At 48.3% G+C, this 12,665-nt stretch overlaps 1 protein-coding gene across 1 annotated transcript in view; it reads left to right on the plus strand.

Moving 5' to 3' along the window:
- Nucleotides 1-12,665, plus strand: part of LOC135240374 (actin remodeling regulator NHS-like) — a 101,451-nt gene that overhangs the window by 68,468 nt on the left and 20,318 nt on the right. The window lies entirely within an intron of this gene.

The following is a 12,665-nucleotide window of genomic DNA, read 5'->3' on the forward strand; positions in this document are numbered from 1 at the left end:
TAGGAAAAGCATTTAATTCACAAGCAAGTAGTAAAAGGTTCATTTATATATAGCCTACTTGCCACAACAAATGACTTTCCTTGAGTTTATTTGCTTTCGGTTGAACAAATACTTTGTGCAGCTGTGTTCATTCTGCAGATCCCCCATAGGCATAGGCCCAGTTATGAAGACAGGAAACATCTATTACCACAAACCTGCTTATCCTTTAGTGCCATACAGATTAGCAAAGCCCTGCTGGGCCATCTCACACATGCACACACACACACACACGCTAAGGCATACACACAGGTGCGCACGCACGCACGCACACATACCAGCACATGCACACACATGGTACACACACACACACACACACACACACATAAGCACACGTGTGTGTCTGTTGCTGGCCAAAGAGGCTGCTCCCATAATCAGAGCAAGGGGCTGTCATGAATAAATAATGGCGGGTGATGAAGCGCAGACCAGGAAACGCTCCTGCCCGTAAACCGCCCTTTTATTTGGGGGTACCTGGAGGGTACGCGGAGAGGGAGAGCGGCGGGCGGAAACAATGGCCCCTTTTCACAGGTAGACACCCAACCCCCCCAACACCCGCTAGCGCATTCCAAACAGGTCACAGGGTCCGCCCCGCCCCCCCCTCTCCGGAGATGAAAGGGTCCAGCTGGGGCCCTGCTCTGGGGCTCTGAGAGGCGGGTGGAAGTGGTACCAGGTGAGGAGAGAGGGAGCGTGATTGGGGTGGGGCGGAGGTGGAGGTGGAGGTGGAGGTGGAGGTGGAACAGGTGTGCTTCGGGGGGAGGGCCTCTTTTGTATGTTTTTCTGTTTTTTCCAGTTTTCACTCATCTGAAGAGCCACTGTTGGGAGGGAAGGAGGGAGGGAGGGAGAGGGCTACTGAGGGAGATGATCTTGTGATATAGCTAGGTGGTGAGATTTGCGTTTCTCTTACTGTCTCACTTTGTCCCTCACAACACACACATGCACACACACACACAAACAGACACACCTGTGTACCCATGCATATATGTGTGAACGCACACACAATCACACACACTCGTGTACCCATGCATACGTGTGAACACCCACACACACACACACACGCGCACACACACACACATGCACACACCCTTCAGGTGTTCCAGGTGCGAGATGGCTGTGGAAGCTGGTTTTTGCCTGTCTGGCTGTTATTTAGCCAAACTGTAAAATTAAATCTGAGACACATAATTTACGAGAGAAAAGGCAGGCTGCTGTTATTTTAGGAAACTCCACCTCTGTTTTTCAAAAGGATTCTTTTCCCCCCCCTCTTAGCTGGAACCAGGTGTGTCCTCAGAGTGAAAACAGAGGTGACTGTACATCTGCATCCACAGAGACCCGATTCTGTATCACCAGCTGTTTGGTTCTGTGCTCTTCTGCAAGCTGATTGGTCAATATCCACAAAATAATTAGGATCTAATGGCTCAGGACAGTGTGTGCCCTGACCTGTGGCCTTTCTTTCATTTGAGTCATTAGAGGCCTATATCAGCCAGGAGCAGAGAGGAGATGTGCTCCTTGCTGATATAGGCTGTGTTCAGGACTAATCGATCAAGAGCATTCAAGGCAGCGCTCAGGACTGTATGTGAGACTGCTCCAATGGTTACAGAGGATAACCAGAGTAAATCTGGAGAGTGTCTCCCTCAGTTAACTGAACGTCGAATGGTGAAGCGACACAGCCAGGTTTCACAGTCACACAATAATCGCTCTACAGGAGGATATAAAGGGGGAACTGGAGCCACGCACCCAGCGATCAAATTCCTTACCGGCTTTGGTGAACTTACTCTCAACTTTACATCACCATGCATCTGGATCTTTTCAAAGTAGCCTATAGTTGCAAGAATTTCACAATTTGTGTTTTTTGCATGCTGTGTTTTGTATATTTTGTCCCAGAAATTTACATATATATTTTTCTACTTCAATACAAATTCCTTATGATTCATTTTCAGATACGATATTCAAAAGTGCTAGTGATTTGTGGCATATGGCAGTGTGAATTATGACAGACACTAGGTGTTATCCATCCGTCCATCCATTATCTATACCCGCTTATCCTGGACAGAGTCATGGGGAGTGCTGGAGCCTATCCCAGCATGCATTGGGTGAGAGGCAGGAATACACGCTGGACCGGTCACCAGTCTGTCACAGGGCATACACACCATTCACTCACACCTAAGGGCAATTTAGAGTCTCCAATTAGCCTACCTGCATGTCTTTGGACTGTGGGAGGAAACCGGAATACCCAGACAAAAAACCCATGCTGACACAGGAAACTGTCAGTCACCTGACCCTGATCAGGAAACTGATGGGGAAACCTCTTCTGGCTTCCTTTTTTAATGACAGGCACTGGCTTGACAGTCTTATTCTATGGAGGCCAGATTTATTTATGACTGTATGTATTTAGTTTGATTTATTTTGCTAGGTACAGCTAACTTCAGATACCTTTATAATTAAGATCCATTGACTGAGTCAAACAATAGTCACCGCTCTCGAAAGTGTATCTTATTGTGAATGTGTGTTATGTAATCCTCTTGAGAACACTTCCAACATTCCAGTGATCTTAGTACCATGTAACATATTCTGGTGTTAATTTGACCTTCTGCAAAAACTCACATGCTGACCTCATTGTTCCCAATTTTGTTAAGGCACTGCTGTTAATTAACCCACATGAGATGACAGATATTAGCAAGGGGCTGTCATCACTAATCTAATTATGACTGTTGTGGAAGTGCGGCAGACTGGATCTTAATAATGCAGCAGACAGTGCTTTGCATGAATATCTAACAGAAGAATGTGAAGGGAAGTTTCTCTGATGTGGACTGATGTATGTCTCAGTAGCCTGCTGTGCAGGTCTGTGCTTGAACAGGGCTATTTAAATACATGCACTAAATAGCTATCCTGGATGTCATCCATTGCATCATTTGTTGGTAATGGACTGTGTATTGTTACATATTTTACAGTGTACTGTACATCTGGGGGGACAGCCTGAGGGCTAAACCATCTGGGGGAGGGGGGGGGGGCTGTTGGGATGGGATGAGGGGGCGGGGCAGCAGACCTGCAGATGTTCCGGGGGGGGGGGAGTCAGGTCAGTCAGGCTGCAGTGCAGAGGAGAGTGGGAGGTGGGAGACGGTCCGTGTGAGAGTCACAGAGCCACAGGCCCGGACTCCCGCGGTCCGGACCGAGGAGCAGCCCGTTTCCCAAGGTGAACGGGACATTTTTTTCGCCACACCCATGACGCTGGGCTGCTGTGTCCCCTGGAGATCTGACGGTACGGTCCCCCTCCTCTCTGTCCTGCACTGGGGCAGCTCCCATCACGCATCTGTTTTCCTGCATACTTGTGTAGATCTGAGTGGTTTTGTCAGCCTTTTTGTCTCGTACAGACTTTGCAAAGCTGTAACTTGCTGCGGTCGAATCGTACAGTATGTGCGCTTGTCAATGTGTGCAAGTGCTTTCTCCACGTACGTCTTTGCGTCTGGTTTATATTACATGGGTGTAAAAGAGAGAGCCAAGCTTGTTGCGCAACGAATACTTTTTTGGATTATTTGTGAAGCAGGGTTTAAATTAAGCTCAGAAACATTGTGCAAACCTGAGAGATGAAATGGCTTTCACGTGCATTCATTTCAGCCTTGTTTTGTGTCCAGCAGGGGGATTGGTTGGTATGAAAATTGTATTGTTGCTTTACTGGTGTAATCCTGGTTATTAACCACAAATGCTTGATGGACCAGACAACCGGTCAATACCTGCTTAACCTGTTTACTTGCTGATTTTTGTTCTGACCCTCTGTAAATGGATTATGGTCACAGTCAGAATGCGTTAAAGGGTTTTAAGGCCAGCGTTGATGAGGTCGTGTGTGCGGCTGGATCAGGCACCTCGGCATGTTTCCATGCTACAGCACTGATTCCACCCTCACACTCGGGCAAAAGACACTTCGGTTCTGTTCACTCATCTGACACACATCTGCCATTCAGGAATAACACTACGCAGGTCTGGATCTTGTACCCACGTGCTGTCAGGCGGTGAAAATGGCTGCTTTCTGTTTAAAAACAGGCCAGGACACTGGATATGGCTGATCACATCCAATGAGACCAAGCGGCTTTTAAACAGCTGCTGGCTGCCGTCATAAATGGTCTATGCGGGAATTTAGGGCCACAACCATGAATGGGCCAAATTCAGGTTTTAAATGTTTTTATTTTTTATTTGAAAGGCATGGTATTGTTCTTGCGCTGGTTTCCAAGCCTGCGATTGCTGACCAACCAACCCCCCGCCCCACCCCTTCTGGTCCGCGATTGCTTCCAACACCTCCCTCCCCCGCTCTGTGATCGGTTGCCAAAGGCCACCAAAATTTTAGGGCTGTCTCTGGTTTTAAATGTCCCTCCCCCCTCTTTACGAGGACGGGAAGGGGCGGGAAAAACAGCCTTTGTTTCATTGTGGACAGCTCGGAGCAGAGGGCGGGGTCTGAAGTCATGTTCCGCTGCTTGTAATTACGACTCATTTAGACATTGCCCCAGAATACCAGGTGAATGTCTGTGGTTAAACTGAGCCTCTGTCTGGACAGGGCGTGAGTAATTACAAGGCCAAAGAAGACTGGAGTACTCTTACTCCCCCCCATAACCCCCCTCCACTCAGGCTGAGAGCTTGGCCTCATAGGTCGAATAGCCATTGCTTTTTTTGGAGTTTGTGCAGAGGTACCTAATGGTGTTCCTCAGGTCCCAACATGCTGAGGAGATGTGTGGCTGATGGGCAGGGTTAGGGCTTCACCCCTAACCCCCCTCCCCCTTTCCTGTTTACACCCACACCCATCCCTCTCACTGTCCCACCAGAAATTTCTCCAACGTACATATTTGGACATTTTTAAATTGTTTCGCACCTTACAAATGTTTGTATTTACTTAATCTAAAAGAGGGTAGGGGAGGGCTCTGCATCGCACCTGCTTAGTGGGGGGTGGATGGTCGCCCTTGACGACTGAGAGGGGGCTGTCCCCAGTTGAGCCTTCCTTGTTTTAGCGGGACAGTAATCTCGCACGGGACGGCAGTTGTACCGTCGCTGACGTTGAGGCATGTGAGTTGAGGGTTAGTGGAGCAGGAATCCCGATTCACCGTTAGGTAGGCGAGGGAGCAGAGCCCATCAACACAGCACTGGTGGAGGCCTATGGTAATACAGCTGCAAGCTAGTGGGGGGAAAAAGAGCTTCAGAGAGTCCTGGAGCTGCGATTCTATTTTTTATAAACAGATTTAATCAGATGGTTTGCTGAGGGTTTGCCAACTCCGAATGAGACTAATGCTATCATGCCAGCGTGTCTCTGCACTGAGCGTGTGTCCCCCATTACCTGAGCTGAAAGGTGAAGGCCAGGTTAAGTGGTGTGCAGATGCACGTTTATGTAACCGCGGTGGCTGCTTTCCAGACATTTCTGGTGGCAGATGTGGGAGGCCAAAGGCTTTCACGATTCCAATGGAAAACAAGCTGTAATTTAATATGATGCTAATATTACAACAACTTACGCTGCTTTTTCTGCGGGTGCTACAGCTAAAACTGCTGCTGACGCAGCTGCCGCTACTGCTACTACTACTGCTATTGCAAGTTCTGCTGTCGCTTCTATCACTAGTATTAGTATGACTTCTGCTTCTGCCTTAATTCTAATACTATGGCTTCTTCTGCTGTGGCTACTACTTATAACAGTGATACTACTGCTGCTGCTGTTTTTGTTTGTAGAACTACAACAAGCTGTGTGCATATGAGGAGATGAGAGGCTGGTTAAGGAGAAGCCACACAGCCCTTCTGTGCAGATTTGTACTTTCAGAGGGGTTTAGGTGTGATTACAGTGTGACAGCTGTGAGCAGAGACCGCCCAGCCCAACCCCCCATCCTCTCACAATCTCCACCTGCAGATGAATGAGTATCAAAATTCCGGAATCTGCAGCTCTAGCAGGATGCTTGGCATCCTCGGAGAGAAGGATGAGTCAGTCCGTTAGCATGCGCTAACCCCCCATCAGATGTATTCATTCCCACAAATACTGTGACAGACAGAGAGGATCGCGAAAAAGCCACAGTCAGGCTGCAACCCAGCACACATGCTGTGTGCATTTTTGGCACACGATTGAATAAGCATCTCCTTTCCTTTTTTGAAGAAATGAAGAGAAGAGTAATGTCTGCTGACATGTCTTTGTTATGTCAGACGAGGATTTCATTTTCCACTGTGTGTGTGTCCATCCATTATTAACCCCTTCAGACAGATCTCAGAGTAAACTTGAGTTTCACAGACAAAATGGAAGATAGCCAAATTTGAGAAAGTAGACTAATGAAAGCAAGATGTTGAGCTGGGATTCTGCTGTCTTTTACTGGCGATCTGACTTTGGAAAAAGAAGCATAAACTGTACTGCATCTACAAAAAAGGCAAAAACACTTTGTAAACGGGGCATGGAGCATCAATTTTAGATGACAAGGAGACCAGGGAATGGTTGTGAGGCATATCTACAGGTGTTCTGATTTGCTGGCTTATAAATATATATGAGTAGGTGTGGTTTAAAACAGAAACTTCTGCTAGAGTAGCAGCACAGATGGGACCATAACTTCTTGTTTACAGAGAACTTTCTCAGGGATTGATGAAATGGAATTTAGAGTTAAGTTAGGTAGGCCTATATTCACTAAACAGAGACAAACAGGAACTGCTGTCAGTAGCTCTGTTTGTTTACATAATTGAATCAATTCTTATTTGGCTCCAAAATGTGGGGCTATACCACAGTGCCCCTTTACCCTGACTCGAATAAGGAAGCGGAGATGCTGGAGGGAACCCGGGAGCTGGCCATCTGGTTTGTGCGTAGAACATCTGTGGTTGCAGGAAGGAGGAGAGAAGAGCCGTTCTTTGTCAGTGCCCATGTCTGTTGGGCTCTCTCTTGCGGTCCAGCCCCGCAGTGCCAGACACTGGGAGTTTGTTTCCGTTTCCCGCGCCGAACGCGCTGGTTTCAGGTGGAATTCACGCCAGGCCCGGGCTTTACGGCTCTGCGGCATCCCGGCAGTCGCCGTGGAGACAGACGCAGTCAGGTGACAAACGGCGCTGTTATCAGTCCCATCCTCCCTTTGATCTCTCCTCCAGTGGTACTGAACACCTGTATTTACAGCTGGTCTGCGCGTTATGGGGGGCGGGCCCCTAGTGGAGAGGGGAGAGAGGTCCAGCCTGCGGTGCACCCCAGTGTGCTGACAGTTCCTGTCCAGTCTGAGTGTGTCTGTCTGCCAGTCTGTACCCCTGTGTGTGTGTCTGTGCATGCAAATATGTGTGTGTCTGTCCAGGTGTGCATACATATGTGTCAATGCATATGTCTCACAAACACACACACATACAGAGTGATAGAAGGCAGGATGAGATCAGGCATCACTAGACGAATACCAATTGCAGTCAGAAAGAGCGATTTGCTCTGAGTGATGCCTGTCTGTTAGATGCCGTCAGCGTTAGACATCCTGATATTTATCATTTATGCTCCTCAAGTTCCTGAAGCAAGAGCAGATTGGACCTTTTCGTCACGTCCATGTTAACTGATACATTTCAAGGCAGAAACCTAAGGGGTTAATAAAGATGCCAGTCCATGCATGCAGTGACAAGCAGAACCTGTGTGTTTGAATAGATGTGTAATTGCACACTTTCTGACTCGAGAGAGCATAAGAGAACAAAGACCGCAGAACACTGAGCTTGAGCATTTATTCCATCTGTCAGGCCTGTCACAAAAGCCCTGGGACCTCCTTTGTGTTTTGGGGTGTAGGCAGGGGCGAGGGGCCCCCAAACTCACTGAAGCGAAAACGGAGGAGGCCAATTAGGTGACTGTGACAAAACAGAAAGAGAACGCGTTTTGGGGCTGGGGGGTGGGGTCATCCAGGTCTCTTCATGTGGGAGGAGGTCTTCACTAACCTCCCAGGGAGGTGTGGATCCTTCCACTGCGGTTACTGCTAACAGGGCTAACGTGAAATGATTCTGATACATTGTTATCTCATCCGCTTTGCCTGAATGCATGCACTGTCACTCTGGAGAACAGCATCTGGTAAATGACTGGATTGTAACTTGTCAGTCAGGCAGGCATAGGTGAGATCTGTAGCGGCTCTCTGCTCCGTGTTTTTGGTTTGGGTAAGCAGTTGTTCTCTCTGACTCATTGGTGGAGGGGAGGGGGGAGGGGGTTGGGGGTTGTGCTGGCACAGGATGATTCTGCTTCAGATTTGCTGACTGTGCGCCCAGCAGGAGGGACGGAGAGAGGCAGGTCGGGGGGAAGGGGGAGGGGGAGGTGGGTGCCAGACTAGCCCAGACGCAGAACGCTACTCTGCTCTGCCGCAGCTGGGTCGCATGCGGGCAGCAGCGCAGCACTGTCCGCAGCCCCCTGCGCCGCGTCCGCGTCAAGGCGAGGGAGAGATGGGGAACGCGCAGCCGAAGCTGCCCCCCTGCAGCCTGCGCTGGAGGAAGAGGAGGAGGAGGAGAGGAAGCAGGGCGGATGTGGCAGGTACGACGTGCGTGTGTGAGTGCCGAGGGTCACGAGCCACAGGGCCTTTGCAGATGCTGCTGCGGGTCGCCCTCGAACCCGGGACAGTCGGAACGTGCTCGCAGCGCTGAAAGTCATAGCTGAGGATGTAGCCTATGTGACTCTAAGATGTTGTGGGTTTGGTGGGCTTGAAGGGCTTTCACTCTGAGCTACATACCACAGACGGCTGTGTCTGATTTTAGAGGGTAGAGCGTTCCTGTGTCTCATTTCCCCCAGCGGTCTCAAAGTCAGCATGCAGCATTAGATAAATTCAGCACTGCATGTCCATACGTGCTTTTGAGTGGTTTCATTGTCTGACCCACCGATCAAGATGTATCCTAATAATTCATTTGATAATGTATCCTTATGTGGTACAATGTAAATGCTGTCATGAGCACCTTCAAAAAGGAAATGTAGATGGTTTCTTAATGCGGGAAAATTAGGCTGGTTCTGTATCCTTGAGAAGGATAAAGCACCCAGTGGAGTTTTTAATAATTCCCTGATGATGCAAGAATTATGTGCAGAAATATTGCAGAGTGCTTGCTGTTTTATGTCTCCACTGCTATGTGCAGCACAGACTCATGCTTTACAGTGATGTGCAGCACAGGTACCAGCTTTACAGTGATGTGCAGCACAGGCTCATGCTTTACAGTGATGTGGAGCACGGGTACCAGCTTTACAGTGATGTGGAGCACAGGTTCCAGCTTTACAGTGATGTGCAGCACAGGTTCCAGCTTTACAGTGATGTGCAGCACAGGTACCAGCTTTACAGTGATGTACAGCCAGTACCAGCTTAAAGTGATGTGATGGCAAGGAACTAGCTTTCGTGATGTGCAGCACAGGTTCCAGTTTACTGATGATGCAGCACAGGTACCAGCTTTACAGTGATTTTGTCAGCACAGGACCAGCTTTACAGTGATGTGCAGCACAGGTACCAGCTTTACAGTGATGTGGAGCACAGGTACCAGCTTTACAGTGATGTGCAGCACAGGTTCCAGCTTTACAGTGATGTGCAGCACAGGTACCAGCTTTACAGTGATGTGCAGCACAGGTACCAGCTTTACAGTGATGTGGAGCACAGGTACCAGCTTTACAATGATGTGCAGCACAGGTACCAGCTTTACAGTGATGTGCAGCACAGGTACCAGCTTTACAGTGATGTGCAGCACAGGTACCAGCTTTACAGTGATGTGCAGCACAGGTACCAGCTTTACAGTGATGTGGAGCACAGGTACCAGCTTTACAGTGATGTGGAGCACAGGTACCGGCTTTACAGTGATGTGCAGCACAGGTACCAGCTTTACAGTGATGTGCAGCACAGGTACCAGCTTTACAGTGATGTGCAGCACAGGTACCAGCTTTACAGTGATGTGCAGCACAGGTACCAGCTTTACAGTGATGTGCAGCACAGGTACCAGCTTTACAGTGATGTGCAGCACAGGTACCAGCTTTACAGTGATGTGCAGCACAGGTACCAGCTTTACAGTGATGTGCAGCACCGGTCTTGTGCTGTTTTGGCGGCAGTTGTTGGGTAGCTGTGATTCCTGTAGCACTTATGTGCTGGAACTATGGGAGGCCTCACAGAGTCTCTTCGGTGAACTCAAGCATGCATAATCACTGACCTTTGATGAAACAGCGGCAATCCAATAATAACTGTTGTCTTTTAGTGATCTCTGCGCACTACAGCATCCATCCTCAGAATCACGCAAGGGGAAGATTCTGCATGATTTAAGGTTTCTGTGTCAAACCATGTGACAGAAACAGATAAAGCATTGCAACTTATACTGAGACATCAAGCTCCTGACACACATAGAACACTTGCATATAAATGCCTATTTGACCTTGTACCCTCTGATACATCTTATTTTTTTTACACCCAATGCTCTGTGTCTGGTATACATTACCCTCATTCAATGATGTCACCGTAAAAAACCCCTGGGATAACTCTTTTTTTTTTTTTTGTCTTCCTTCAGTATTCTCATGAGCGGAAAATAATCCGAAGAAAATTCATTCTTTCTTAGCAGGCTTGTAATTACAGTCTGTTTAATGTAAATGAAGCTTTAGGGGCTGCCGGAATGCGGGTGACATTGGGTGTTTGAAAGGAAGGGCAGAAGGCTAACTGCTAATGGGGTTTGATGCTGGAGAAGCCCGGCAGCTTCTACAGAGTCTTAATCCTGCCTGAAGGCCGATAGTACCGGTCTCACAGCCTTCCCCTGCTCTCTGTCATCACCAAACCGTGTTCTGCACCGGCCTCTCCGGGCCTCAGCGTGTGTGAGGGAGGGGCACACGGCGGTGGGGGGGTGGGAGCGGGCGGCGTCAGGTCGGACGTCGATGGTGAAATGTTCACTTTGGGAGCACCCCGCAATGCAATTCAGCTAAAGGATCTGTCATGGGTGAGTTAAACCCAAGATAAGAGCTGTTCTACTCTTCAGACCCTCCAATGCATGCAATTCATAACATTTATGACACCCTTTGGTTTCTTGATCCTGATTTTATCTTCTGTGGTGCTTTATTTGTTTTATTTTTTTGCTCTATTTCACGTGACTTGTATGGGGTTTGTTACCAAATTTAGTGGCGTATTCTAGAGTTTTTGTAAAGATATTGCTGATTAGACTATTGTTGGCAATTTGTGACTGTCAAATTCAAGTTCACTCTTGCATGAGTGAATTTATGATATACTGTATCTGTATTATATATTGTATGATATGTGTTGGCTATATATTTCAGTTATATTTATTTGACATTGTTGAGTTTATTGCTAATGTGCATTAGTGCACAGTGGTTTGTTCTGGAGCAAAACTCTTTTTTGTGTGCAGTTACGTAACAACAAAGCTCTCACGTGCTGACTAACGTTACAGGAATGAGGCAGCTGGCCTCATTCAGAATAGGGCTGGCCTTTGTTGCTGTCTTTTTCTGAAGAAACTGCTGCAGTCTGCCCTGCTCTTATTATGAAGAGCATCCCTGAACAGCCCGTTTCCAGGTTGATTTTCACACAGGTAGGGTGTGCCTATCTCTCTGGGCTCTTCTGCCCATGTACTCCAAACCGTAAACACCCGAAGGCTGAGCCTGTGGCTGTATCTGACGCTTCCGTTCGTGACCGAGCCTTGCCTTCGTCGCATTGTGCATGAACCCCGCTGTAGATTAAGGGCTGAATGCGTGGAACAGCTTGCCAAGTCAAGTAACTGTACAGGAAGCAATCACGTTGGTGCTCAAGTCCGGGCTTGATGCTGTGCTGGATACGCTGGTTTGTTTTCAAATGATGGGCTGAATAGCCTGTTCCCTGAATTGTGTGCTCTTACATTGTTAAGAGAACTCTTTTTTACATACGCTTAATCCATGTGGGTGAGTTGGAGGTGTGAGTCTATTAGCAGGTCTTGCCCCGGTACGAGTGTAGGCTTGTGTCCTATGGGACTCCTCCCTAAGACCACACTGTCACATGACCATTAGCATTCTGCCCTTGTAGACCTGTCTCCTCTGTAGGCTAAACCCACTCATGACCATTTGCTTGTTTGCCTGACACATTTGTGGTGTTCTAGACTCATTGCCTCAGTAGACAAGCTTTGTAGGTTTATGTCTGCAGGCAACACCTTTGTTAGACCGGTATGCGCTGGCTAGACCTTGACAAGAACCCACGGTTTGTTTTTCTGGTACCTTTGGAGTGCCTTAGTCTCGTGTTTCAGTGGACTGGACCTTCACACAGCTCTTGGTTCCTGTCTGTCTGGGTTAGCAGACAGTCGGTCACTAGAGAAGCATCGCATGTTTACTGTCCGCTGACCTCTCACAGCAAACAGCACAATGGCAACGAGCAGCTCGGCTCTCCAGAGGTCATGTAAGATTAATAAGACTCTGTCGGTTTGCTCTGCCAGGCCAGGCAAGCCTTTTACTTACAGTATGTGATTGACAGCTGGTACAAACAGTGTCCTGACGGGACCTTCTGAGCCCACTTCTCCATCCGTAGTCATAACAGCCTTTGCTGGGGGTGCACTGGGGGGTTCTGATCACTGGAGTTAAGAATCAGACAAGCATGTAGGATGGCCTAGGATGAGAAACACATTGTGTGATGGCACAGGCTCAACTGCACTGCACCTGGGCTGTTAGTCATTTCCATGGCAACAGACCAGTTAATTGCAGGTGCAGTGAGGCAGTTGGC

This window comes from Anguilla rostrata, chromosome 15, assembly GCF_018555375.3.
Source record: "Anguilla rostrata isolate EN2019 chromosome 15, ASM1855537v3, whole genome shotgun sequence".
In the NCBI taxonomy this organism is placed as follows: Eukaryota; Metazoa; Chordata; class Actinopteri; order Anguilliformes; family Anguillidae; genus Anguilla; species Anguilla rostrata.